The sequence below is a fragment of the Pan troglodytes genome, chromosome 3 (genome assembly GCF_028858775.2).
Source record: "Pan troglodytes isolate AG18354 chromosome 3, NHGRI_mPanTro3-v2.0_pri, whole genome shotgun sequence".
NCBI lineage: Eukaryota > Metazoa > Chordata > Mammalia > Primates > Hominidae > Pan > Pan troglodytes.
Window position 1 is genome coordinate 168588090 of NC_072401.2, and position 23104 is coordinate 168611193.

General features: G+C 36.6%; 1 protein-coding gene across 4 annotated transcripts in view; it reads right to left on the reverse strand.

Annotated features, from left to right (window-relative positions):
* Positions 1-23104, reverse strand: part of SPOCK3 (SPARC (osteonectin), cwcv and kazal like domains proteoglycan 3) — a 510259-nt gene that overhangs the window by 214475 nt on the left and 272680 nt on the right. The window lies entirely within an intron of this gene.

Here is a 23104-nt window from a genome sequence, read left to right on the forward strand (position 1 = left end):
GAACCAAGGTGTCACATTAGCCATCAGCACAGTCACGTTTGGTCACAGTTAAAACAGATTCAAGAGGGCTGTCAGCCAGAAGCTAGGCCAATCAATTTATGCCTCCCAAGAATGTAGAAAAAAGCTGGTCAATTTCTATGGGAATTTAAAACCATAAGAAAGTAAACTTAGAATCTGTGGACAAGAGAAACAGAAAAAAATGGATCCTTTTCCGTCATGATTTTGTCCTTGGGATTAGCAAAAGTGAATTTAAGAAAGACATCTTGGTTACTAACTCCGGGATGAAACACAGAACCATTAGAAGAGAGTTTATCTCATATGTCTTGTAACTGTTTCCTTTTTTATCAATTGCAGTATTATTCCTTCCAGCTACAGTCTGAAAGCCAAAATATCTACCAAGAGGGGATTTTGTTTTTTTTGGTAATACAGTGTTGTCCTTTTAACATTTTAATATCTGTGGGTAGTTGGCCTCTAAGATGGTCCTCAGTGATCCCTGCCTCTGGTTCACACCTTTGTGTGATCCTTCCCCTTGAGTGTGAGCTAAACTCACTGACTTCCTTCTAATATACAGAAGACAATCGTGTTGAAATGTCTGTGATTAGGTTACAAGAAGACTGTGGTTGCCCTCAGTGGGTTCTCACTTTCTCTTGCTCTCTCTTGAATTACTCGCACTGAGGAGCAAGCTGCCACGGTGTGAGTAGTCCTGTGGTGAGTTCCTGGGGCATAGTAAGAACCGAGCCTTTAGGGAACTGTGTGATGAGACTGGATGTGAATCACTCAGCCCCAGGCAGTCTTGAAATGACTCCAGCCTAGCCAAAGCTTGAAGACAACTTCATGAGAGACCTTAAGCCAAAGGCAACCAACTAAGCTGCACTCAGACATCTGACTCATAGAAATTGAGATGAGTATTTGCTGTTTTAAGCCACTAAGTTTTCCAGTAATTTGTTATACAGAAATAAAAAAAACTGTTATAATGCCATTTGATATTTTAATACATAACTTTATAAACACTTAAATGTTACCGTATCTCCCTTAGACTTTCTAACAAAATATAACTAGACATTAAAATGTGGTTAATAAATGCACTATTTGAGTATAGGTCACTCGGTGTTTCCATTTCCATTTCTTGATTTTTTAATTTTTTTAATTTTTTAGACGGAGTCTTGCTCTGTCACTAGGCTGGAGTGCAGTAGCACAATATTGGCTCACTGCAACCTCTGCCTCCTGGGTTCAAGTGATTTTCCAGCCTCAGCCTCCCAAGTGGCTGGGACTACAGGAGCGCACCACCATACCCGGCTAATTTTTGTATTTTTAGTAGAGACGGGGTTTCACCATGTTGGCCAGGATGGTCTCGATCTCCTGACCTTGCGATCTACCTGCCTTGGCCTCCACTTAAAAAAAAACAAACAAAAGTTAAAAAAAACAAAAAAACAAAAGTTAAAGCAAAGGAGACATGAACTCTGGAAATACTGAGAAATCCTTTCCCTCAAAACAACCTCCAATTTTCATAGAACACTATATATATTTCAATAAATGGATACTATTCTCTTGAGGTGAAATGCAAAGAAGAATGCAAATAAGCCAAAAACTCAAAAGCAATGCGGTAGAAAAGATTAGACTAAGAATACCCTACAGAATTTGGCATAACACTTAGAAAGTATCACAGGTGTTGATATTTGCATGATACATTCAAGCAGAATTTATAGCAACTTAGCAGCTGTACTGTAAATAGTGTCTTATAAAAAGTCTATTAAGCAATAATTACTATTCAATATTCATGGCTTAATGAAAGTGACTTGTTGCAATTTTAAGTCATTTTAGAATCATCATTATGTAAAAGTTTGACATGTGGAAGCTGTTTATATTAGTTAGTTTGGGAGAAAATGTGTGCATATATTCTGTCTTTTTTTCTTCCATACCAGGAAAGAAGAAAACATTGCATTCCATGTAAATAGTTTTTGTGTCATTTTAACAAAATGTTCAAAAATTTCTATTTGGTTTTCTTGACAGCTTGCTCTTCAAGGGCATTACATTAACATGTGCAAGAACACACCAATTAAAAAACATTTTATAGCACACTTCAAATTCTAGTGCTGAGAATTTTTAAAAATGATAAAGTGATAATTGCTTCTGTAAAGTTTCTAAACAAATTCCAATGTGTTTGGAGTACAGATATCTGTTTAATGTCCACCTATAGGAAAACATTGATTTCCGGCCACTCATAGCTACTGGTCATAGGCATTTCTTTGGGAGTCCCCAGGCAGTGAGAAAACACATTGAGCCATGCATATCTTCTGCAGGCATAAAGTAAGTTAAAAAGAGATATAATACTTAATATAAAAAAGAGACATAATAGTAAAAAGTCAGAATGTTTTGGAACTTAATCACATTATTTAGTGAAAGTTTACATTAAAATTTGACAAAAAGAAGACACATCATGAAAACACAGAAATATCAGGCTAAAAACCTCAAGTAGTTGTTCAATTTTTTACAGTTCAGTGAAAATATAATGAATTGGAGGGGAAAAATGTTTAAGGAAAACTGAAAAGTACATAATGTATTTCTATTTTGCTTACATTAGATATCATTTTGAAATGTTTCAGGGTATTACTTCAAAGTATATTCTTATTTATTGTGGCTTGCTATGACAAGTACTAAAGTGGTCGTATGCTTTTCATGTAAACTCCACTTCCTTTAGTTAGATGTAACTCTTCCACATGTATACATACTTTAAAACATTATGTGATACATGATAAATACATGAAATTTTATGTTAATTAAAAAAATAGGCCAGGCACAGTGGCTCCTGCCTGTAATCCCAGCACTTTGGGAGGCCAAGGTGGGTGGATCACTTGAGGTCAGGAGTTCAAGACCAGCGTGGCCAACAATGGCAAAACCCCATCTCTGCTAATAATACAAAAATTAGCCGAGCATAGTGGCCCATGCCTGTAGTCCCAGCTACTCAGGAGGCTGAGGCAGGAGAATCACTTGAACCCAGGAGGTGAAGGTTACAGTGAGACGGGTTTGCGCCACTTCACTCCAGCCTGGGTGACAGAGCAAGACTGTCTCAAAAAAAATTTTTTTTGAAAAAATTAAAAAATGTTAAGAATTACAGAAAACATTCTTCAAAACAGAGAAGTGTCTCTTTTTTTTTAACCTCAAAGGGAGGGGATTGTATAGATATATGAGTATCCGTTTCTGACATGATATTCTATCATTCCCCCAATATGTCTGTATTTCTTACAACGACATATCTCCTCCATAACAACAATGCAACCATATGAATGAGGACATAAGATTGATACATCACTCCCATCTAACCCTCATTTGAGTTCTGCTCATTGTCCTGATAATGTCCTTTTTAGTAAATGAATGTAATTTAGAATCATACTTTTTGTATATAGTTGACACTTTTTTTAATGACCCCTTTAGCCTGAAACAGTTACAGTTCTTCAGTGTTCTTTTTTTCTTGAGGGAGGGGTGGCTTTCATAACTTTTATTCCTTTAAACATTATAGATCAATTACATTGTAGAATGTTTCTCAGTTTGGGTTTATCTGATGTTCCTTAAAGATTAGATTGAGGTTCTGCAACTTTGGCAGGAGTATCACAGAAATTACATATTATTTTTGTCACATCTTCTTATGTGGCTCATAATTTTATTTTTTCCTTTCAGAGTGACAGTAACTTCTATCACTAGATTATGGTGGTATCTTCCAGTATTCTTCACTCTAAAGTTATTCATTTCCCTCTGTAGTTCAAAAGTATTTGTGGTGGAAGTACTTTAAGACTATGTAAATATCCCATTTCTCATCAAATTTTCATTTTATTCACTCATTTATTTATATTACTGATATGATTTCCAATTGTATTCAGTGGGTTATAATTTGGTACCATCATTATTATGGTGCTTGAATTCTTCCACCTGTCTTGTTGCAGACCCTTCACGCTGACTTCTGTGTTCTTTTGATATACCACTATCAATCTTTGAGCACTTCTTTGCTTTCTGGAACAGTAAGATGTTATTGGCTCATGTTGTTAACTTTGTTTCAGTTTAGATTCAACCATTACTGCAAGAAGCCTTGGCCTTTTTTGGTGGAGGATGATATTTAGAAACCAAGACCTATGAACCAGGTATACTCATTACAATTAGGATGTAATGACTCCCTGGCACCCTCAGTAAATAGATATAGGAAATACATTCATTTATGTACATCCATATATACATATAAATACCTATATTTGCATCTATATTCATTTTTATAACTATAGGTTTTCAAAATTATAAATCATGATGATTCTAATATAACACTTCAAGATTTATTATGACTTCCTCCCTTTCATATTTGTAACTCTGTTCTAAAACAAGAAACCAGGCTCGGATTTTCTTTCATATGTTATCTGTTAGACAGATTCCCTTGACGTAATCAGTTTCCCATATAGATTCTGCCTACAGCTTCACACTGATTTCCTTCTTGTTCCTGCCACCCATCAACATATAGCCATGACCACTTATTTTCTCACCCTCTCCTAATCAATCTGTGTCCTGTGCAGGTACCCTCCTCACTCCAATTGACCACCAATATCTCATGCTTAGATGGCATCCCTAGTTGGGCTCCGATCCTCTGCACAAGACCATCACTCAATGGGCATAGTTGACATCTCATAGTAGGAGTTCCTGGGTAAACACATCCTGCTTCTACTGTTCAGGCTCCAAAACCTCCCACAGGATCACACAGGTGTAGTTTTCCCTCCTTACCCTACATGGGAATTGATACTTCGTTCCGAGCCTTCACACCTTCTCCACCTGAGGTGAAAACCTCCCATACTCTGCTCCACTTAAAGCCTTCAGGGATTAATTGTTCAGAAGTAGTAAAAGAGGAAGAACCTCCTATTCTCTCTTAACCCCATTTCAATGAGGTGTCTGCCCTAACCACTCTGCAAAACTTCTTGCATTTTGTAAAAAATATATTTATTATTTATTGGTTAGGACCACGAATAACTACGATAACCATAGGCCCTGTTTATCTGGGACATTCTTAATTCATTTGGTTATCTCTGTTTTGCTCATAAAAATGTCCCAGTTTGGAGAGTAATAACTTACTCTCCAAACCCCCACATCTTACAAAATGTTCTTGATACAGTTGCCGGAGTAATTGTCTCAAAACATAACTCAGGCCATATACTCCTTTGTTTAAGACCCTGCAATGGTTCCCCTTTCCTTTCAGAGTAAAAGCCAACGGCCTTACAAAAGTATACAATGTCTTACATAATCAGACTCTTATTTTTCAGAGCACATCTAATTCATTCCCCCAGGCTCAGTCTGCTCCCAGGCTCAGCCTGCTCCTGCGCGTTGGCCTCCTTGCTGTTCCATGAGCATGCTAGCATATTCCTGCTAACGTGTGCCGCCAAGTCCTTTGCTCTAGCTTTTCTTTCTGCCCAAAATACTCTTTCCCAGACAGCCAATCGATTAGCTTCTTCAGTACTTCAAATCTTGGCTTAACTATCACCTTCACAATGAAGCTTTCCCTGACCATCATCCTCGTCAGCGCTGCATTCTGGCCCTGCCCTGTCGCTTTGGCATGTCGGATCCCTCTTCCCCTACTCTACATTTTGTATAGCACTTGGTCCTTTAAAAAATATCCTAGTTACTTTGTGAATACTTGTTAGTGCTTTTATTTTTTCTCTTTACACTATAATGTAAGTACAGCATGGGCAGGAATGGTGTCTAGCTCCGTTTTCTCACAGATAGCACCTATAACAGTATCTGGCACATCGTAGATGAACAATACCATAATTGTCGAATGGATAAATGAAGGTGTTCAGTACAAAACAATCAACATCACCAATGAAAAACCCTAAAATATTTTGATTTAAGATGGACAATAATTTTCTCAATTTGTCATCTCTAAGTTAACTATACCAGGTTTACTTAAAATGTATCCTAAAATACCACTGAGCATTTTACCTGATACCCTCCCATAACGACCAAATTTCAGGCACTATTTTTTTTTAAGAAATTAGAAGTACCCATTATTTTACCATATAAAATTAACTTATTTGTGCTTCTGAAATAACAAGTCACAATTTTTTCATCTCCTATTACTTTGCATTATCTCTTACATAGAAATTATATTGCAATTATATAGTCAACCAACAGCCCCATGCTTTGTTCTAACTTTTGAATTTTGGGGCCAATGAATATATATTTATAGTTTAACATACTGAGTGTATCACCTTTTCTAATACTGCACACAGATTTTCTAAACTTTTAGAGCGTTATCATTTTCTAAAAATTCCATAGCACAAATACTGCATGATTTCCTGAATGTTCATTCATTATAATGCTGTGCAGAACTTTGTTTACTAAAGCATTTTTCCCAATAGTAGCAAAGTTTTGCATGTAACTTTTGCCACCTTTGAAAATAATTTTCCTAAGGAAACATTCTCACAAATGAGATTATTGGATCTAAGAATGTAATATGTTGCTATTCCAATTACAGTATCATTGGCAATTTAAAAAAAAGAAAAACATAATAGTTTTTCCTGATAAAACCCACCAGCACTACATTCAATTTTTGATCCCAGTTTTGTTGCTTAAAGATTGTACTAAAACATTCTCTGTGTTACTTCTTTTCTTTCTTTTACAAATTTTATTTTAAATTGACACGTCATAATTGCACGGATTCATGAGGTGCAGTGGGATGTTTTGATAAATGTATATATTGTTTAATGATCAAATAAGGGTAATTAGCATGTCCAGCTCCTCAAATATTTATTGGTTTTTTGTTTTCGTGGTGAGAACATTCAAATCAATTTCTTCTAGCTTTTTGAAATATACAATACATTATTGTTAACTGTAGTCAGCCTACTGGGTATTACAACACCAGAACTTATTTCTCCCAACTAACTGTAACTTTGTACCTATTCTCTAACCTCTCCCCATTCCTTCCTTCTTACCACTTTCCCCAGCCTTTAGTAACCTATATTCTACTCTCCTATGGGCTCAACTTTTTAAAAGTTCACATATGAGTGAGAACATGTGCTATTTGTCTTTCTGTGCCTGGCTTATTTCACTTAACATAATGTCCTCCAGTTTCATCCCTGTTATTGCAAATGACAGGACATTTTTAATGGTCGAATAGCATTCCGTTGTGCATATATACCACATTTTCTTTACCCATTTATCTGTTGATGAACACCTAGATTGATTCCATATCTTGGCTATTGTGAATAGTAGTGCAATAAACATGGGAGTGCAGATATTACTTTTATTTACTGATTGCATTTTTTTTGAATATATAACCCAGTAGTAAGATTGCTGGAACATATGGTAATTCAAGTTTTATATTTTTTTGAGGAATCTCCACACTATTTTTCCATAATGGGAGTACTAATTTGTATTCCTACCAATAATGTGTTAGAGATCCCTTTTCTTCACTTCCTCACCAACATTTTTTTTTTATCTTCTGACTATTAGACAACAGCCATTATAACTGTAATAAGATGATATCTCATTGTGGTTTTGATTTGTATTTCCTGATGATTAGTATGTTGAGCATTTTTTTCACATATCTGTTGGCCATTAATATGTCTTCTTTTAAGAAATATCTATTCAACTTGTAGAGTTTCTGCTGAGAGATCCGCTGTTAGTCTGATGGGCTTCCCTTTGTGGGTAACCCGACCTTTCTCTCTGGCTGCCCTTAACATTTTTTCCTTCATTTCAACTTTGGTGAATCTGACAATTATGTGTCTTGGAGTTGCTCTTCTCGAGGAGTATCTTTGTGGCGTTCTCTGTATTTCCTGAATCTGAATGTTGGCCTGCCTTGCTAGATTGGGGAAGTTCTCCTGGATAATATCCTGCAGAGTGTTTTCCAACTTGGTTCCATTCTCCCCGTCACTTTCAGGTACACCAATCAGACATAGATTTGGCCTTTTCACATAGTCCCATATTTCTTGGAGGCTTTGTTCGTTTCTTTTTATTCTTTTTTCTCTAAACTTCCCTTCTCGCTTCATTTCATTCATTTCATCTTCCATCGCTGATACCCTTTCTTCCAGTTGATCGCATCGGCTCCTGAGGCTTCTGCATTCTTCACGTAGTTCTTGAGCCTTGGCTTTCAGCTCCATCAGCTCCTTTAAGCACTTCTCTGTATTGGTTATTCTAGTTATACATTCGTCTAAATTTTTTTCAAAGTTTTTGACTTCTTTGCCTTTGGTTTGAATTTCCTCCTGTAGCTCGTAGTTTGATCGTCTGAAGCCTTCTTCTCTCAACTCGTCAAAGTCATTCTCCGTCCAGCTTTGTTCCATTGTTGGTGAGGAATTGCATTCCTTTGGAGGAGGAGAGGTGCTCTGCTTTTTAGAGTTTCCAGTTTTTCTGCTCTGTTTTTTCCCCATCTTTGTGGTTTTATCTACTTTTGGTCTTTGATGATGGTGATGTACAGATGGGTTTTTAGTGCGGATGTCCTTTCTGTTTGTTAGTTTTCTTTCTAACAGACAGGACCCTTAGCTGCACGTCTGTTGGAGTTTCCTAGAGGTCCACTCCAGACCCTGTTTGCCTGGGTATCCACAGCGGTGTTTGCAGAACAGCGGTTTTCCGTGAACTGCAAATGCTGCTGTCTGATCGTTCCTCTGGAAGTTTCGTCTCAGAGAAGTACCCGGCCGTGTGAAGTGTCAGTCTGCCCACTACAAGCCAGAAGAGAGTGGGGGCCAATATTCAACATTCTTAAAGAAAACAATTTTCAACCCAGAATTTCATATCCAGCCAAACTAAGCTTCAAAAGTGAAGGAGAAATAAAATTCTTTACAGACAAGCAAATGCTGAGCGATTTTGTCACCACCAGGCCTGCCCTAAAAGAGCTCCTGAAGGAAGCGAAACGTGCAAAGGAACAATCGGTACCAGCCACTGCAAAATCATGCCAAAATGTAAAGACCATTGAGACTAGGAAGAAACTGCATCAACTAACGAGCAAAAAAACCAGCTAACTTCATAATGACAGGATCAAATTCACACATAACAACATTAACTTTAAATGTAAATGGACTAAATGCTCCAATTAAAAGACACAGACTGGCAAATTGGATAAAGAGTCAAGACCCATCAGTGTGCTGTATTCAGGAAACCCATCTCACGTGCAGAGACACACATAGGCTCAAAATAAAAGGATGGAGGAAGATCTACCAAGCAAATGGAAAACAAAAAAAGGCAGGGGTTGCAATTCTAGTCTCTGATAAAACAGACTTTAAACCAGCAAAGATCAAAAGAGACAAAGAAGGCCATTACATAATGGTAAAGGGATCAATTCAACAAGAAGAGCTAACTATCCTAAATATATATGCACCCAATACAGGAGCACCCAGATTCATAAAGCAAGTCCTGAGTGACCTACAAAGAGACTTAGACTCCCACACATTAATAATGGGAGACTTTAACACCCCCCTGTCAACATTAGACAGATCAATGAGACAGAAAGTTAACAAGGATACCCAGGAATTGAACTCAGCTCTGCACCAAGAGGACCTAATACACATCTATAGAACTCTCCACCCCAAATCAACAGAATATACATTTTTTTCAGCACCACACCACACCTATTCCAAAATTGACCACATAGTTGGAAGTAAAGCTCTCCTCAGCAAATGTAAAAGAACAGAAATTATAACAAACTGTCTCTCAGACCACAGTGCAATCAAACTACAACTCAGGATTAAGAAACTCACTCAACACCGCTCAACTACATGAAAACTGAACAACCTGCTCCTGAATGACTACTGGGTACATAATGAAATGAAGGCAGAAATAAAGATGTTCTTTGAAACCAACGAGAACAAAGACACAACATACCAGAATCTCTGGGACACATTCAAAGCAGTGTGTAGAGGGAAATTTATAGCACTAAATGCCCACAAGAGAAAGCAGGAAAGATCCAAAATTGACACCCTAACATCACAATTAAAAGAACTTGAAAAGCAAGAGCAAACACATTCAAAAGCTAGCAGAAGACAAGAAATAACTAAAATCAGAGCAGAACTGAAGGAAACAGAGACACAAAAAACCCTTCAGAAAATTAACGAATCCAGGAGCTGGTTTTTTGAAAGGATCAACAAAATTGATAGACCACTAGCAAGAATAATAAAAAAAGAGAGAAGAATCAAATAGATGCAATAAAAAATGATAAAGGGGATATCACCACCAATCCCACAGAAATACAAACTACCATCAGAGAATACTACAAACACCTCTACGCAAATAAACTAGAAAATCTAGAAGAAATGGATAAATTCCTCGACACATACACTCTCCCAAGACTAAACCAGGAAGAAGTTGAATCTCTGAATAGACCAATAACGGGAGCTGAAATTGAGGCAATAATCAATAGCTTAACAATCAAAAAGAGTCCAGGACCAGATGGATTCACAGCCGAATTCTACCAGAGGTACAAAGAGGAACTGGTACCATTCCTTCTGAAACTATTCCAATCAATAGAAAAAGAGGGAATCCTCCCTAACTCATTTTATGAGGCCAGCATCATCCTGATACCAAAGCTGGGCAGAGACACAACCAAAAAAGAGAATTTTAGACCAATATCCTTGATGAACATTGATGCAAAAATCCTCAATAAAATACTGGCAAACCGAATCCAGCAGCACATCAAAATCTTATCCACAATGATCAAGTAGGCTTCATCCCTGGGATGCAAGGCTGGTTCAATATACACAAATCAATAAATGTAATCCAGCATATAAACAGAAGCAAAGACAAAAACCACAGGATTATCTCAATAGATACAGAAGAGGCCTTTGACAAAATTCAACAATGCTTCATGCTAAAAACTCTCAATAAATTAGGTATTGATGGGATGTATCTCAAAATAATAAGAGCTATCTGTGACAAACCCACAGCCAATATCATACTGAATGGGCAAAAACTGGAAGCATTCCCTTTGAAAACTGGCACAAGACAGGGATGCCTTCTCTCACCACTCCTATTCAACATAGTGTTGGAGATTCTGGCCAGGGCAATTAGGCAGGAGAAGGAAATAAAGGGTATTCAATTAGGAAAAGAGGAAGTCAAATTGTCCCTGTTTGCAGACGACATGATTGTATATCTAGAAAACCCCATTGTCTCAGCCCAAAATCTCCTTAAGCTGATAAGCAACTTCAGCAAAGTCTCAGGATACAAAATCAATGTACAAAAATCACAAGCATTCTTATACACCAATAACAGACAAACAGAGAGCCAAATCATGAGTGAACTCCCATTCACAATTGCTTCAAAGAGAATAAAATACCTAGGAATCCAACTTACAAGGGACGTGAAGGACCTCTTCAAGGAGAACTACAAACCACTGCTCAATGAAATAAAAGACGATACAAATGAATGGAAGAACATTCCATGCTCATGGGTAGGAAGAATCAATATCGTGAAAATGGCCATACTGCCCAAGGTAATTTATAGATTCAATGCCATCCCCATCAACCTACAAAGGACTTTCTTCACAGAATTGGAAAAAACTACTTTAAAGTTCATATGGAACCAAAAAAGAGCCCGCATCACCAAGTCAATCCTAAGCCAAAAGAACAAAGCTGGAGGCATCACGCTACCTGACTTCAAACTATACTACAAGGCTACAGTAACCAAAACAGCATGGTACTGGTACCAAAACAGAGATATAGATCAATGGAACAGAACAGAGCCCTCAGAAATAATGCCATATATCTACAATTATCTGATCTTTGACAAACCTGAGAAAAACAAGCAATGGGGAAAGGATTCCCTATTTAATAAATGGTGCTGGGAAAACTGGCTAGCCATATGTAGAAAGCTGAAACTGGATCCCTTCCTTACACCTTACAGAAAAATCAATTCAAGATGGATTAAAGACTTAAACATTAGACCTAAAACCATAAAAACCCTAGAAGAAAACCTAGGCAATACCATTCAGGACATAGGCATGGGCAAGGACTTCATGTCTAAAACACCAAAAGCAATGGCAACAGAAGCCAAAATTGACAAATGGGATCTAATTAAACTAAAGAGCTTCTGCACAGCAAAAGAAACTACCATCAGAGTGAACAGGCAACCTACAAAATGGGAGAAAATTTTCGCAACCTACTCTTCTGACAAAGGGCTAATACCCAGAATCTACGATGAACTCAAACAAATTTACAAGAAAAAAACAAACAATCCCATCAAAAAGTGGGCGAAGGACATGAACAGATACTTCTCAAAAGAAGACATTTATGCAGCCAAAAAACACATGAAAAAATTCTCACCATCACTGGCCATCAGAGAAAGGCAAATCAAAACCACAATGAGATATCATCTCACACCAGTTAGAATGGCAATCATTAAAAAGTCAGGAAACAACAGGTGCTGGAGAGGATGTGGAGAAATAGGAACACTTTTACACTGTTGGTGGGGCTGTAAACTAGTTCAACCATTGTGGAAGTCAGTGTGGTGATTCCTCAGGGATCTAGAACTAGAAATACCATTTGACCCAGACATCCCATTACTGGGTATATACCCAAAGGACTATAAATCATGCTGCTATGAAGACACATGCACATGTATGTTTATTGTGGCACTATTCACAATATGAAAGACTTGGAACCAACCCAAATGTCCAACAATGATAGACTGGATTAAGGAAATGTGGCACATATACACCATGGAATACTATGCAGCCACAAAAAATGATGAGCTCATGTCCTTTGTAGGGACATGGATGAAATTGGAAATCATCATTCTCAGTAAACTATCGCAAGAACAAAATACCAAACACTGCATATTCTCACTCACAGGTGGGAATTGAACAGTGAGAACACAGGGACACAGGAAGGGGAACATCACACTCTGGGGACTGTTGTGGAGTGGTGGGGAGGGGAGGGATAGCATTGGGAGATACCCCTAATGCTAGATGACGAGTTAGTGGGTGCAGTGCACTAGCATCGCACATGTATACATATGTAACTAACCTGCACATTGTGCACATGTACCCTAAAACTTAAAGTATAATAAAAAAAAAAGAAATATCTATTCAAGTATATTGCCCATTTTAAAATCAGGTTGTTTTCTATTGAGTTATCTGAGTTCCTTTTATAATAGGTTGGTGCAAAAATAACATTTTTGTGTGTTAACCCCTTATCAGTTATATAGTTTGCAAATATATTCTCCCATTTAGTGGGCTGTCTATTCACTCTGTTAATTGTTTCCTTGCTGTACAGAAGCTTATAGTTTGATATCATCCCATCTGTCTATTCTTGCTTTGTTGCCCATGCTTTTGAGGTCTTATTCAAAACAATTCTTGCCTAGAGCAACATTATGGAAGTTTTCCCCTATGATTTTTTTTCTAGTAGTTTCATAGTTTCTGGTCTTACATTTCAGTCTTTATCCCATTTAAGTTTATTTTTGTATATATTGAGAGATGAGCATCTAATTTTATTATTCTGCATGTGGATATCCAGTTTTCCCAACACCATTTAATGAAGCAACTGTCCTTTTCCCATTGTGTGTTCTTGGCACCATTGTCAAAAATCAGTTGGCTGTATATGTGTGAATTTATTTCTGGGCTCTCTATTCTAGTCCATTGGTCTGTGTTTCTATTGAAGCATAATATACCCACCTTAAAAGGTATCCATTTTTAACTCTACAAGTCAATGGTTTTAAATAAACTTCCACCACAATCCAAATTCAATCCAATTTCTCTGTTATCACAAATGATTCTTAGTGCCTATTGGCATGAAACTCCATCCCCCACCCCCAGGTCCAGGCAGCCAATCATCTACTTTCTATCTCTGTAGATATGCCCTTCCTGAATATCCCATGCCAATTACATCATTCAATATGTGGTCTTTTGGAGCTGTCTTCTTTCACATAGCATAACTTTCTGAGACTCATCCTTGTTGACTCTTCTACTAATTCACAGCAAAAACTTACAGTATCTATTATATGTTCACAGAAATCCTTTCTAATGTTAACTCTTGGTTCAAGGTTATTTTTTTGAATCCAGGAAACTATTAGGTGAGATCACTGTTATGTAAATTCATGATTCACAGAAATCATTTTTTAATTAAATAGTCTACAAACATACAAAAGCCTTTGTTAATATTTCTGGGTTAAACAGAAAAATGTATGAGTTTCTATGTCTAGGAAAATATATCAATATATTTTTAAAGAATATTGTATTGTCATAATACCTATATTTATTTTAATCAAGTATTCTCACTCACTCCCTTGAGCTGACTGCTATATTACTAATTTGCCATTCCTATAGGCACTCAAAGTCCGTAACTACCACAGATTAAACAGGGCTCTATGCATTTCAGCACATGTCAGTAGCTCATCAGCATAGTTTTGAATATTTCCTAAAATATAGAAATATAAATTATAATATAAATATTATATTATATTATATTATTAAATTAGTTATATTATTAAATTATTATTATTAAATTATATTAAATTTAATATAATTTAATTATATTAAATTTAATATAAATTATATTTAATTATAATATAAATGATAATATAAATATAGAGAAATATAAATTATAAGTATATGTATTTCTTTCTTGCTCTAATCCAACTTGTATGTCCCTTGATACATTGTTTCTTCAGCCCTTTCAAGAAATGACTTTTATTTTTCCCTCTTAGGTGACTCCCATCATGAGCTGAGAAGCAGGATAGATGTCCCTATCTCTCTTCTGTCACTTTTCCTGGAAAGCGTTCATTTTTGAATCTCACATCATCAAATTTCACCATCCTTCCTCTTTACAGTCCTCTATAGACCCCATACTGTCATTATTCTTCAATGGCTTTTGTTCCTGGTACATTGTCACTAACTCCAACAGTTCTTGGTGAGTTCAGTATCCATATAGAAGATACTTTCATTACTTTTGATAACCATGATCTTTTCCTCCACCCAAATTCAGCCACTCACTTTTATGGTTATACATTAGTTCAGGTTACATTAGTCCCTCATTATTTTGAGGGTTATGTGCCAAGCCCCCCAGTAGATGCCTGAAACCATGAATAATATTAAACCACACACATACACACACACACACACACACACACACACGCACACACACAATTCTTTTCCTATAGATCCATATATGTGATAAAATTTGATGTATGAGTTAGGCACAGTAAGAGATAAACAACAATAATTAAAATGGAGCAATTATAGCAATATGCCAGCAACACTGTGCTTGCACTTTGGGGCCACTGTGAAGTAAAATAAGGGTTACTTGAACACACTCACTGTAATACCTCAGCAGTAGATCCAATAACCAAACCAGCTACTAATTGACAAATGGGTAAGTAGCACATACAGTGCAAGAACCCTGGACAAAGGGAGCATTCACAGAGCAAGAAGGTATGAGACTTCATCACACTACTCAGAGCAGCAAGCCAGTTAACACTTATAAATTGTTTATTTCTGAAATTTTCCATTTAATATTTTTGGAATGCAGTTGAAAATGGGTAACTGAAACCACAGAAAGCAGAACCATAGATAAGGGGAGAGTACTGTATTACCAAAAACTGTAGAATCTCCATATTCTCACATCTAAGCCCACTCCCTCTCATACCCAATGCCCTCAATTCTTCCACTTCACCAGAATCTTCTCAGTCTCCCTCACCATGCTTATTTCTCCCTTCTCAACTTACCCAGTTTAGAATCCATAAGTTATTACTAAACTCACTCTCCTGCAAACATTCTCATCTTCCTTGCCTCTCGCTTACTTCATCATACACAGTGAGCAACGTCCCAACTCTTCCCTTGCACTCTTGCAGTTGTACATGTTTAAAAGAAAACACGGCCAGGCATGGTGGCTTACACCTGTAATCTGAACAACTGGGGAGGCAGACACAAGCAGATCCCTTGAGTCCAGGATTTCGAGACCAGCCTGGCCAACATGGTGAAACTCTGTCTCTACGAAAAATACAAAAAGTTAGCTAGGCAAGGTGGCAGGTGCCTGTAGTCCCAGCTACTGGGAGGCTGAGGTGGGAGGATCACTTGAGCCTAGGAGGCAGAACTGGCAGTGAGCCAAGATCGGCACTGCACTCCCTCATGGGTGACAGAGCCACATCCTATGTCAGAAGAGAGAATAATAAATGCAAAAACAAATCCCCCACATGATGTGAATATTTTGTCTCACTTTAAACTAATAACTAGTAAATTCAAGTGGGCCCTGAACTCATGCATTATTTTCCTGCAACACTGACTCTTCACTCTCTCAAAGTACACTTCCCTTTAGTAATAATACATCAGCCTGAACTCCTGACTTCCTCATTCCCTAAATGGGTCTCTCCTTCATTCTTGTCCATCTCGCTTATTTGCAACTCCATCATTCTAGTTGCTCAAGCAAAACTCCTGGAGCCATCTTTGACTCCTCTTTATTTTCACAGTCTAAGGCAGAAGTGGTGGCTCTTTCTTCAAAATATCTTGTGTATGCATCACTTACTATAAGCTGTGACTAAGCCCTTGGGAGCCCACTTCTTGCATCAGTGTGCATTGGATGTTGGACATGGAATCAAAGGAGATTATTTTGAAGCTTTAAGGTTTAATGACTAACCTGTGGTGTTTTGGACTTGCATGGGGCCTACAGTCTCTTTTTTTTGGCCAATTTCTCCTTTCTGGAATGGGAGTATTTATCCAATGTCTATGCCCTCATTGTATCTTGGAAGTAACCAATTTGTGTTTTATTTTACAGGCTCATAGGTGGAAGAGATTAGCTTTACTCAGATGAGACTTTGGAATTTGAGTTAATGCTGGAACAGGTGAAGAATTGAGGGGTTACTGGGAAAGCACAATTGTATTTAGAAATGTGAGAAGGACATGAGATTTGGGAGAGGCCAGAGGCAGAATGATATAGTTTGGATGCATGTCCCTGCCAAAATCTCATATTGAGATGTAATCCCCTATGCTAGGGGGAGAGCCTGGTGGGAGTTGATTGGACCATGGGGGTGGATTTCTCATGAATGGTTTAACACCATCCGCCTTGATGCTGTCTTCACAATAGTGAGTGTGCTCTCTTGAGGTATGGCTGTTTAAAAGTGTATGCATCTTCCAGCTTTGCTCTCTTGATCCTGCTTTCTCCGTGTGATGAGCCGGCTCCCCCTCTGCTTTCTGCCATGATTTGAAGCTTCCTGAGGCCTCCCCAGAAGCAGACCCCACTGTGCTTCCCTTACAGTCTGCAGAACTGTGAGCCAATTAACCCTTTTTTCTTATAATTAAGCAGTCTCATGCATTTCTTTGTAGCAACGTGAGAACAAACTAATACACCTCCTTTGCCACTAATCTGGACTAAGCCATTGTCATCTCTCATCTATGTTATTGCAACAGCTTCCTCACAGGTCTCCCTGACTCAAATCTTATCCTTGACCCCTCAGTATTTTCTCAGAAAAAGCAACTAGAGTGATCCTTTTCTCCTATTACCTTAACTACATAGTAAAATATACAGAAGGTGATAAAGTTATATGGAGAATAATCAGGGTACAGGAAAATATACATCACATACAAGGAAGGGTTGAAACTTCAGGTGATTATGAAAGTCCAAATTGAGAATGCAATATTTAAGTTGAAATTTCTTTATTTTGCTATTGTCTGTCTCCTTCTACTAGAACCTAAGGTCTGTGATGGCAAGCATTTTGGTCTGTTTTGTTTACTACTGTATCACCAGAACTGAAAACTTCATTCCTTCAACAAGTGCTCCATAGGCACAGGAAAGGGATAACCAAGACAGAAAGCCTTCTCTCCTTTTTTGAACATAAAATCTGTAAATGTGTTGGGGAAGGGAAGAGAGTGACAGGTTTAAAAAATGTTATGTCTTTGATAACATTTTATATTCAATGAAAACTAGTTACAAAAAGATTAATTTTTATTTATAAAGGGTGACAAGCATCCAATTGATGCTATAAGCATAGCATTAACTACATGTTAATAATTTTAGAATGTGTGAAATGTTGTTGTTATTGCAGATGTGGGTTGCTCATTTGATATTGTGTACCAGGTTCCTCTTAAGTTAGTGAAGCAAAAAAATAGGAAAGGAAATAAGAAGTGATCAAGAAAGATGTAAGTTAGAAAATACAGCCTATGACTTTTTTCAACGAATTAGTGCTTATGAGAAAAATTAGAAAACTAGGTTAACTGGGTAGGTGAGCTAAAAGATTGAATTCTTGGCCAGGCTTGGTGGCTCATGCCTGTAATCCCAGCACTTTGGGAGGCCGAGGTAGGTGGATCACGAGATCAGGAGTTCAAGACCAGCCTGGCCAGCATAGCGAAACCCCATCTCTACTAAAAGTACAAAAATTAGCTGGGCATGGTGGCACACACCTGTATTCCCAGCTACTTGGGAGGCTGAGGCAGGAGAACTGTTGAACCCAGGAGGTGGAGTTTGCAGTGAGCTGAGATCGCACCATTGCACTCCAGCCTGGGCAACAGAGCAAGAGTTCGTCTCAAAAAAAAAAAAAAAAAAAAACCAAAACAAAAAACTGAATTCTCAAGGACTAGAAAGGTAAGAGAGAAACACAACTGGAAAAAATGATGTGAAATACTATCTTTACTTAATAATATAACCACAATTTTTAAACCTTGTAGAGCTAGAGCTGAGACAGTATTTTCTAAAGACCAGTAATACTATTAAAATTACATTAAGACTATTTTATGTGCACCATATATATGACAAAAGAATAAAGGAAATATTCAAAATAAGTAAACATAGAATTTAATTAAGGGAGTAGGCACAAAAAATTAAAATTTTTCCATTTCCTCTTTATGGTTATTTTCAAAATGAAGCACAATAAAAGCATATTAGACTAATAATTGAGAGAATTTACTCTAATTAGATTTAATGATTTTTGGAGCTATTTCATAATGTTACCCCTAGAGTATAAACCTAATAACTCCCATATATATTTTTATCTTTCTGATTATGAAAGTAGTATTACTCATTGTAAAAACATTAGACAGTATGGAAATGTTTGATTTGAAAAGTAAAATCCCTTGATAACTCAAAGATACTTTTTAAAACAATTTTATTTATCTTAATTTGGAAATTGTTATACTTTAACATCAAAGCAAGGCTTTGTGCAGGCTGATAGGGAGAATGCAAAGATTAAAAAAGGACAAGGAGAGTTATAGACCCTAGCAGATGGTAGGTATCACTTATATTATAGTGAAAGGCCACAATGAGGGATATAAATTTCTATGAGATATAGAAGAAGGAGAAATAACTTTAGGTGGGGAACATCATAAAAAATTCACTGAATATAAAGCACTTGGAATTTACTCTGAAGGATGGATACATGTGTCTGCTGTCTCAGAATACTCATTACCCCAGAATATAAAATAATCAATCTTAGCAGCTTTGGCAGTGAGTCTGATAGTGGAGGACAGCTACTTGAACTATGCCATACAAATAAAAGGATTTCTCAGGCATCTCAGCCTCTTCCCTGAGTGTGACAATGGGGTTTGGAATTGTTAAAACAAGAGAGGTCTCACCCAGTTTAGTGAGATAAGCTAAATCAATGCTTGGGATCAGAATGTGACAAATTGTGTTTGTACCCAGAATAGGATGAACACTGATAAGTGAAGGATGCACGAGAATATTTATGTGCAACGAATAGCAGGAGAAAGACACTTGGCAGTGGACAGGCACAGAAGGGATCGAGTTTTAAGAAATCCCACCTGGTCAGTCTTTCAGGGAACTGGGAACTGAATAGTTGGAATGAAGTGGGATACGATGTTTTAGGAAGAATCAAGGGCTGAGGAGAATTTATCACATATTAGATAATTAGATCCAACAAAGCTTGTAGATTAGATTAGAGATGACCATTATTGTTTCTAAGGCTAAATAATCTGGCAGTTGTAGATTTAGAGTTTTACATTTATTGAACTACATGTATTCATAATGTTAACAAAATGGATAAATATGGAAAGATAGGCAAATGATATAATCATACAATAAAAGAAGAAAACATTTTAAAAAACTGTCAACCTTGGCGAAGTACAAAATAATCTAATCACATTTATACCCATGAAATTCACAACATTTTAAAACATCAATTTTAAAAAAAACCTTTAAATACGTGAGTCTTACCCATGAAATAAAAAAAAAAAACCTGCAAAATTTTAAAACATGAGTGCATAGAATACATTTGCAGCCATAGAAATGTACAAACATTTTAAGCATATAATCTAACAGAGGATATGCAGAATTGAGCACTCCCAAATTTGAGGATTGAAGTATTAATTGAAGAAACCTTCTGGAGGATAATTTAGTGGGGGGTCATAAAAATAAAATGTGTTTTTTGTTTGACCTGTTCAGCTTGTCTCTTGAATTTGGATATATATAAATTTTATAGTCATGGGCAAAGAAACCAAGATGTCATTTCCTTTTAAGAAGAAAAATTGAAAAAAAAAAACATATCAAGTGTTCAGATATGATTCAAGCTTCTGGCTCAAGTTTATTCCTGAGGCCGGAATCAATTCTGCTCTTTGAGTTCTATGAGATATTCCTTAATGCTTATACAAGAAAGTCTTTCAAAACCTTCCAAAAGATAGTTTCCGGGACATTTTTTCCTTGCAATTCAAGAATCAAACAAACAAAAAAGTCAAAAACGTCAAAAATATTATTTTAATTGTTTAATAAGCCCTGGAGGAAGACCAGTTGTTCAAAATCTTCTGCCTCACTTACCAGCTGCTCTAAACCTGAGCATCTTCATCAGAGAAATGAGAGTCATTATCATTCCTATTCCAGTTTCTGTGAGCATTGCAGGAGTTCAAACATCATAGCAGTGCTTTCCTTCTGGAAGCTCTAGGAAAGAATTAGTCCTTGTCTTTTCTAGCTCCAATAGGCTGCCTCCATTCCTTAGCTTGGATTCCCTGCTGTCCCCCTTCCTTCTTCAAAGAAGGCAGAGTCTTTCTCAAATCACATCACTCTGAAGCTGACTATTCTTCCTCCTTTCCCATATTTAAGGACCCTTATGATTACTATGAGCCTACTCCAATAATCCATGAAATTTAACATATCATAAGGTCAGCTGATTAGCAACCTTAACTGCTCTTTGACATGTAAGATATTCACAGGTTTGGTAATGTTGGATGTCTTTGTGAGGCCATTGTTCTGTCTACCACACTGCTTATAAGATATTTAGATGTCCTCTCAGTAATAGAAACCACAGTGTGTTAAGGTGTCACATGGCCCTTATTATGTCACCCTGGGGGTATTGGGGCCCAGGGAACTTGTAGAAATGACACTTCTCTGAGTACTGCTATTGTTGTGAGTAATAAACCATCATCTGTGTTAAACTAGAACTTTTTTCAGTGTTTGTATCATGATATTCAGCAGCATTAGAGAACCTTCTATAGTTAACAAGAATGCCATTTGCAATGAAATATTTTAGAGAGGACAGATGTAGGAAAGGAAGAGAAAGAAGAAAGTGCTATAGTGGAAACCTATTTTCTTTGAATTTGTATCTAAATTCTAGAATATTATCTTGAAGTGCATGACACTTCAGCATTAGAAAACTACTTATGTCACCATTTTCACGACTTCCATAGACCCTACAAGGTCTCAGGAACAGAGAAGCCTAGGTAGCTGTTGAAAATGACTTATTTTATTTTTAATCAAAGAACAAATTATTTTCAAAATCTAACTATGGGAAATAGCATGGTGATGCACCAGATGAAACTTCATCAGACTCTAATAATCCCAGAATAATTTTACAATAAGAGGCATCAGCTCCTTTAATCATGAGAATGTCAACATGCAAAGACCACAACATGGTCAGTTCAAAATTTGCTGTATGTTATTTTATTTAGATCCATCATTGAATAAATGCCATTCCTTTTGTCATGCAGTCATTCACACACACTATGTTCTAGGTAGGACAATTTGCCTTCTCTTTGCTGCAGTCCAAGTTTCTCCAAGTATATGTCCTAGGAACCTGCATCATCAAATCTTAATTCCTAATTTTTTTAAGCTTCAGCTCTACTATTTCTGTCACTTGAAATCAGACCTCATAACTTTCTCCCTGATCATAAAAACTTTTGTCCTGAACTTGACTACCATTACTAAAATTAGTTAAGTAAGAGCATCTTTTTGATGTTTTTGACAGGTAGCAAAAAATCCATGTGATTTGAAAAGAGACATAGAAATGTGAGTGAGCAATGATGTTTATTTTATTTAATGTAATGTGTTATGTGGAAATTGAGATGTTAACCTCACAGAATGACACAGATGCTTCTTTCGTACTCTTTATAAGAAGGTAACATTATTTTCTGTCAGTTAGAATTTTGTTCTTGAATCATCATTGTTGATAATGAAATATATTCAATGATTTAGTGTTAGCACCGTAACACTAAGAGGATTTTTGAGGCCTTCAAGCAGCCAAAAAGTCTTTGGTATTAAAATTCATTAACTTAAGCCCCAGGGGATGATACTGAATAGGCAAGATTCATGTAAAACTGACACTTTATTTCTTTTTTTATTCAATTTAAAAAAACAAATTAAAATTTGCTATTAAATATTCTGCACAGAAAATGTTGTTGACTTCCTTTTATGCAAAGCCTTTGGCTAACATTATTTATTTGTCAGTGGGAGGACATGAATATGAATACAGTGTTGGCATGATTTGCAACTTGTTTTTTATCCCAATGTCAGATTTTATTTTCTCCTGACTTTCAAAAGCATAAATGAGAGACAATTATTATATCAGATATTAGATATCATGAGTCAGTGGGTCAAACACCTTGATTAGTAATATTATTTAAAATATAAATTATAGTCATAATTATAGTCTCAGGATGCAAAGATTAAACTCAGGTACTCTTCCTATCTGTTTTCATAAAATCTGCACTTCCTTTCACATAATAATTAGTCCATTATCTTGTACTTTTTTATACTCTATATAAGATTGTGTACTCTGAGAGCAAACCTACTGCCTTGTGTTGAGGTGAATATATACTAGATGATCAATAAATTTTGAATGAATAAAATTAATTAAAGGATAAACAGTCCTGTATTTTAAAGGTATTATTTTCAAAATAACTTAAATTTCTCCTGAGGTATTACTTGTGAATAAACATTTCATTTCTTCC